We start from the raw sequence: 7,977 nt of genomic DNA on the forward strand, positions 1-7,977 counted from the left end.
AACCCCACGACCATGTCACCCTATCTATACCCTCTAAACTTACTCTCTTTCTCTCTTCTTAACACCAACCCCCTTTTTAGATGTCTGTGAACCCCGTTAAGAACAAATAACTCCTCCCATAAAAAATTTAAAAAAAAAAAAAGGAGAATAAAAATCATGTTTCTCATGCATAGTGTGTGAACTTTTCTAGTATATATAATACGTGATATAACCAATGTTATAATATATGAACATAAATTTGCCGTATATTATATATATAGCAGGTAAACTAATTCTATTTGGCATATTCAATAATGCAAAAGCAAGTAGCTATTTACCACAATGATGAAAATGAGTTATGACATTGCATTTCGACGTGAGTTCAAACCTCATCGGCTCTCTAATCTAACAAAACAAATAAAATAATAATGTAATAATAAAATTTCCTGAAATTCAAAGTGTGGACAAGTAAAAACGTATTATGTGCCTCAAATCACGGGACCGTTAGTCCTCTTTCTAAAAGCAAGTGTTTTGTCATCCACCTGTCTAGTGCCAATCAAAGTCATATAAAGTTTGATGGTTTTCACTTTCCCAATTCCATTATTTCTAAAAGCTCAAACTATTCCCAAGTCTAGTGGACCTTAATACGTGGAGTTCAACTTATATTTGAGTAATTGACAAAAGAAAATTTTATATTGAGTAAAGTTATACGCGATTTGGTTTGGATTGATTTCACTTATAAACTACGGTTAAAATGATTAATCGTTTCATATTTGAATTAAAAACATGACAACAAATTTGTTATGTTTCAGTATTTTCTTTATTAATTATCAAAACTTGATCATAATCAAATCCAACATCTATTATGTTGGATCAAGTTAGACTGGATCCTCACTTCTAATTGGATCTAATTGAACTAGAAAAAGCACAATCCAATCTACATTGAACTGATTGGATGCGAACTGGCGAAGTATTATTGGTTTCGATCGATGAACATCCTTAGTGGGGTTACCTATCTCTCTATATCGCACGAATGGAGTGGAAGCGCTGAATGATCATTCTATTAATCTCTCTTCACTTGGACCGATTATTGAGGATTTGAAGGCCCTTCTTCCATCAATCACTAAAGCTTCTTTTTCCCAGGTTCGCCGGCAAGCCAACGAAGTTGCCCACAGATTGGCTCGGTCCGGTCTCAATACTTGTCAATCCTGTAATTGGGTTTCGACCCCCTGTCTAATTATAGACCTTTTTTGGTGGAGATTAACTCTTGCTGACTTGTATTGATTGTTTTTTGAATATCAATGAAATATCTATCGTTTCTCTAAAATAAAAGGGAAATACCAAAAAATATGACATTTTCTTAAGGATTATTTTAGTTCCAGTCCCTAATCAACCTAATTGTTAGATTGAAATCTTGTTTATTTAAATATTTTGATCGAGATCTTAGCCTCATTTAAGAGATTTAACGCATGCATTTATGCATTTAATGACACACCCCGACCGAGATCAGGGCGTGCTGGCCGTCACACGGAGGTGACGTAACCATGTGCACGTGCGGAAGCTAATAAAATAGTAATATAAAAAGTACGAATAATTTAAAAAACTAGCATACAGAGTACTAAAAACAAGTGCTAGCGTAAGTGAGACGCTAAGTTCAGAGCAATAAGACTACAGCAGTCCAAAAGAAAAGATGCGACAACAGTACACCCGAAGGTGACCCTACGCTGGTGAGTGTCTGTCAGAAAAGCCGGGAGAACCCTCTGGGAAACCACCGAACCTGCTAAGCAACTAGAACCTGGAGGGGCGCAAAACAAAAGCGTGAGTGGGCAAAAACAAAGCTTTTCTAAAACCATTTAGTAAAATACATTCTAACCCCTCGCCGTAAAACCCGTATACTTCCCAGAAAATAAACATATATACATATGTATAGATATGCCAATCATGCTCAAGAATATGCCATGTCGAAACCTCAGAATGAAATACAAGTGCTCACGTATAAATCATATAAATAACATATAATCTGGCAGCCGGAGTCACCTAACGTGACCTGTACAGCTGCATATAGAGCTCAAATCTCAAACTCAATAACTGAACCTGCCCACGAGTCGGAACCACCTAAAGTGGTCTGTACGACAGGCCTGGGTGTAACATATATATACGCTCTAGTGCTACGATCACGTGAAGGCTGTGCGAATAATCGCGGGTCACCTACGAGTCGGAACCACCTAATGTGGTCTGTACGACAGGACTGTGCACCTAACTTGGATCCAAGCTGAGCATGTGGTGCGGGAGGTGAACATCACGTGAAGGACTGTGCCCTACTCTGGGCGGGAGCACTAACACCGGGGGTGCAGGTTATGAGCTCTCTAAGCATCTCAAATCACTACTGAATGTAAATACGAATAACACTTACCTGTCACTTACCTGTGCGTCCACAGCACCCAATATGCATATGTATATATATATGCAACTACTAACATAACCAACGATGCATGAATAACGATAATGTAATGCATGGCATAAACTAATAAACATTAATTCAATTTCTGGGAAAATATAGTATATAGGTATATACGGAAAACCAAAAGCCCACTCACTGGTAAGTGGAAGGGTCGTAGTCCCCCTGCCTCGAGTGACCACGCTCGTCCTCGGGATACGTATCACCTATATGCGAAATAACTACAAAAATGTTAATTTTAAAGCAAATAACCAACTTCTCGTAATAACTTCTCATACATTGCTCAAATTGGACAAATGAATATACCAACGTGCTCTACACAACCTCAGGATCACACCCATAATTTTAGAAAAAAATTTCACCGCCGCACGCGCCCCCACGCGCCGGCCAAGGCACGGCCACACCCGCCGGCCACGCGCAGGCACGTGCCTGGCACGCTGACGGCGTCAACTGACGCCGTGAGGAATATTCTGTTAGTTTTAACGGATTTCGTCAACGGCGTCAGGAATATTCCGTCTCCTTCCCCGGCGAACCTCCGGTGCCGTTGCCGGCGCCGGAAAATCGCGAAACCTGCAACCTTCGATTTCTCTCTCGTTTTTCAACCAATTTTCGTGATTTTTGCACCAAAACGAAGCCTAAGACTAGGAGAACACAACCAAACAACTTTTAAGGGTTAAAACCTACGAAATCTCACCTGTCACCAAACTCCAAATCCGGCCAACTTCGAACACGGCGATTCCGACGTCCAACTCCTTCAAACGAAGTACTCCGAGACTCCTTGGGACCTCACCAAGCCACCTACGAGCTTCAAAATCCCTAAAACGTGGTAAGTTACGTTTGCATGAATAGTATCCAAAACGGACATCATCGAATCGACGTGAAAACGTTAGAGTTCTCACTTGAAAATGGTATGGTTGCACTCGCACAAGCATCACGAGTTCGAAAATGTAATTGGTTCCTTCGATCTGTGATGATTAGAGCGAGTTGTGTGTGTGTCCGTACGTTTATGGTGAATAGGAAGGGAGAGAGAGACGCGGGACAGAGACAGAGAAAGGGACAGAGAGACAGTGAGAGTGAGAGTGTATGTGTGTGTGGCCCAACACATGCCACACCACACAAAACCACCAATAATGTAACGAAAACGAATTAGGGGCAAAAGTGTCATTTCACACGTGCGTTTTGATAGTTTCGGGACGGGATGTCACATTTAATGTCCCACAAATTATGAAATTTAAACAAATTCAAATAATATTAAAATTAAATAAATACTTAAAAATCAATTTTAGAGTAATATTGTTCTTCACAAATATTATAGAAAAAAAATAATGTACCCTCATAATTATTAATATATTTTAACAAATAATTGTTGATATATTTCAAAACATAAAATAAATACATATAATTAGTATCGATACATTTAGCAAAATTAAAAATGGGTACAAATAAATTAAAAAATATGGGTACAAATAAATTAAAAAATATGGGTACAAATGCAAATAAAAGTTAAAAAAATACATGCAAGAAAATGAATTAATATATGGGTTCAAATTAAAATTGAAAAAGAAAATTGGTACTAATTGAAAAAAGGTTGCAATTAAAAATGGGTACAAACTAAAAATAAAAATATATGATAAAAAATTTAGCCATAAATATAAATATACCAAATGTAAAGTTTTTAACACTAAATGAATATATTTAGAAATAAAAAATATTTTATCATCAAAATAATTAATGACATTTATTCAAATCTAAGGACCTTGATCAAAAATTGAAAAGGAATAAACTTTTAATCAATGGGGTAGGAAAAATAGGGATGGTAACCTAATTTTTCCTTTTCTTAGTCTTGGGACAAAAATAGTAATTTTTTTTTTAATATGCACACGCAATGCATAACAATCGAACATAAATAAGATTTTTCCTACACCATGAAATAACCAAATTGCCCTCGTATATAAATGGCTTATTTCATCCTATTTTCTTATGTCTCTCTCTACCCTCTCTCTCTCTCTCTCTCTCCCTCCCTCTCTCTTTCCCTACATATGATATTTATTGGATGTTCTTAGATTAGTGAAAGATAATGGAAAACCCAGTTGGAAGATTTGATTTATTTGGAGATTGTTTGTGTTTGCTGATTGGCCCTTTTGGGAAATGAACACATTTCTGTGCTTGCAGTTGCAGATTGAGGATTTCTTCCTCAAATCATCATCTTCAACCCCAAATTCGAAAACCCAGTTGGAAGATTTGATTTATTTGGAGATTGTTATGTTTGCTAATTGGTCCTTTCAAGAAATGAACACATTTATGTGCTTGCCGTTGCATATTGGGGATTTCTTCATCAAATCATCTTCTTCCCCAAATTCGAAATCTCATTCAAAACCTATATGGGTCAAAACCAATCTGCAGTCCATAAAATTTTTAGATGTCGAAGAAAATCCATTATGAAAAACTGAAGCCACTTAGTAGTACGATCTGGTGGTATTTCTCTTCACTTGGAAGTGAAAGGTCTTAGGTTCGAATCTCGTGAATGGTGAATTCAATACCAAATTAAGCTACCCATTGTGTGGCTTAGCCGAACTCCCCCTCCCCTTAGTGTAAAAATATCGATGTACTAAAAAAAAATATGAAAAACTAAAGACACCATTTTTTTCTACTGCAATCTGTCTCTCCTCCGCCAATGAATGCCTTCTCCCTCTAAGTTCGAAGAAATCCCAAATTGTTTTCTGTATCAATATGTGCAACGAAGTTGGTTTTGTTATGGACGTGCATCATGCAATTAATGGCGTTGGGGGATATGTGGTGGCCTAGATTCTGGAAATCCCTTGGAGATCTGTAGTTTACAAATCTTTGACATGAACCTAGATTCTGGAAATCCCATTAAAAATCATCTATTTCTAGTAACATACACACGACATATACATGATATGCTCATAGATCTCAGTCAACCCAAAAACTCACAGCTCACAGCTCACAACTTTCTCTTTGAAATTAGAAAAATGACATCATCAGCTATGACGTCACCACCTATGATATCACTACCATATACACTATATGCACACCACATGCACATCATATATACAGTACATGCACATGATATGCACATAACTGGAGATCGAGCAACGAGCTACTTTTCGTATTAATAAGAAACTTTAACATAAATCTATTGGTGTAGTGGATATAATTAAAACATAATTGTTACATATATAAGGTTACAGTGACAGTTTGAAAAGTCTTGTTACGTACATCAACCACCGCTTAATCGTGCATGTGGAAAACATGATACTTGTTGTCATTATTTCATCGACATGCATGAACCCTAACGTCCTCTAAGCTTTTTCTTAATTTTGTTTTTCGCCGAAGCCAACTAGGTTATGTACATACTCGCTAAATTCTGGGGCCCAACATACGTGCATTATAACTAGTGAACATTCCCGCTTCTCATATTAAGTTGTAGTCATGCACACCACATGCACATTATGGAAAAAATTTCACAAATTTTTGTAATTGAACACTTGAACCAGAAATTCTTCTATCCTAATTTTGTAGCACGTCAAAAAGTAAAGTATTGCACAACCCATAGACCTCAACATGAAACACAAACCCTAATTTAACTTCTAAGTATTAATTCATCTTACAAACAACCCATTTATTCCATAAATCATTGATGTAGAAATTTGGAACTAAACACCCTACCTTACTATGTTTGCCAAAGCTTCAGTTGCCGAAAAAAATAGAACTTTTTTTCAGCCAAAACAAAAAATATGGTACAAAACCCAGCTCACTCCTCTCACCTCTCTCTTGCATCCCCTTGTTTGAAATCAGAAGTATGAGGTCAACCCAAAACTCAACTCACTCTACTCACCTCTCTTTGCACTTCTCTCTCTTCGAAATCTGAGCTTAGAGATTTGAGCTCAACTCAGAAACCCAGAGCTCTCTCCACATCCCTCTCTTCCAAATGAGAAAAATAATGCAATGGGTTGATAATTTTTAGTATTTATATTTGAGTATTTTAGTAATTATGGTTTTGTGCATGATGTCCATGGCTTGTGTATTGCCGATTTGTTCTATTTCTATTCCAAGATTAAGAAAATATCCTATTTCTGGTTATTTCCAAAGAAAATGGACACAAATTGTATGGGAAACAAACAACCAATTAATTTAGAAAAAATAGTATAAAAATTGGCACCAGATATTTTTTTTTTTTTGGTCAAAGAGTAGACTTTATTAAATTCTAATAGTAATGTTTACATCTTCAGCCAAAATATTAAATAAAAACTCCGGACCAATAGCATCCTAACGGAAAGCACCTCCATGTGAGGTTACATACGAGGCAATAGCGTGAACAACAGCATTACCATGTCGTTTAACACACGCAAACGTCACCCTTCCTAATTAAGATGCCAAGAACCTAATATCATGAAAAAACATTCCAAAGTAGCATCAATCACATACTCCCTATTGGCCATACGAATAACCGTATGAGAATCTGACTCAACTCCCACTCTGTGCATCCTATCTCAAGACAGACTTGTAAAGCCGCGCGAACTGCAGCTACTTCAACCATCATCGGATTGTTAAAAATTAGATCACCTTCCCCACCAGCCGCTTGCAACAACCCCGCAAAGTCTCTCAATACCCATCCATAGCCTTCCTTGCAAGTCTTCCCACACCAAGCCCCATAACACTCCAAAAGCAGGTCTTTTCCACCGTACCTGTTGACCCGCAAAGCATGTAGTCCCCCCAAACACAACACCACCATTAATAGCTTCCTTCATGTCATTGCATGCAAGAAATTTAACCACTAAATGCCTGGCAATATTAATCATCTCCATAGGATTAGCTGACACACCTTTGAAGACCATATCATTGCAGCACTTCCATATTCTCCGCATAAGATAAACACTTTCCTGCAACAACTCCTCTTGCCACTCATTATCATGGAACCTATCACACAGTCTCATCCAGTACTCTCAGAAATCACTTCCTTTCAACGCCACAATGTCAAGCTGCAGTGAACATCCATACCACATCACTCTACTAAACACACATTCGAAGAACAACTGGTGCCCCGATTACTCCGCTTCTCCACACATCACACACCTACCATCCACCTACATCTGCCGCCGAATAAGATTAACTCTCACAGCTAAAGAACCATTGCAACATCGCCAAATAAAGAACTTCAACTTATTCGGCACTGCCAATCTCCATATGTTCTTCCAGCAACCATCAACATATCCCGGCGCATCTCCATGGCAACTCCATATCCCGTACGCACCGTATATCCTCCATTCTTAGCATACAAATTCTGACACTCATGTGAAATCCAAATCCGAATACTAATGCACTCCCCTTACTCCCCTACCATATATTAACAAAATCAAATAAAAGAATTTTTCTAACCAACAACCATTAAATAATTTTAAATTAAATATAAAAACCCGATACACCCCTGTATACTATACTTCCTCAATGTATATGTCAGAAAAAAACTCAAACAACTCAGATCAAGATTTCTATCTCGACAATCCTCAACTCCAATA

This window comes from Pyrus communis, chromosome 17, assembly GCF_041283825.1.
Source record: "Pyrus communis isolate YQ-2024b chromosome 17, ASM4128382v1, whole genome shotgun sequence".
Taxonomy (NCBI): domain Eukaryota; kingdom Viridiplantae; phylum Streptophyta; class Magnoliopsida; order Rosales; family Rosaceae; genus Pyrus; species Pyrus communis.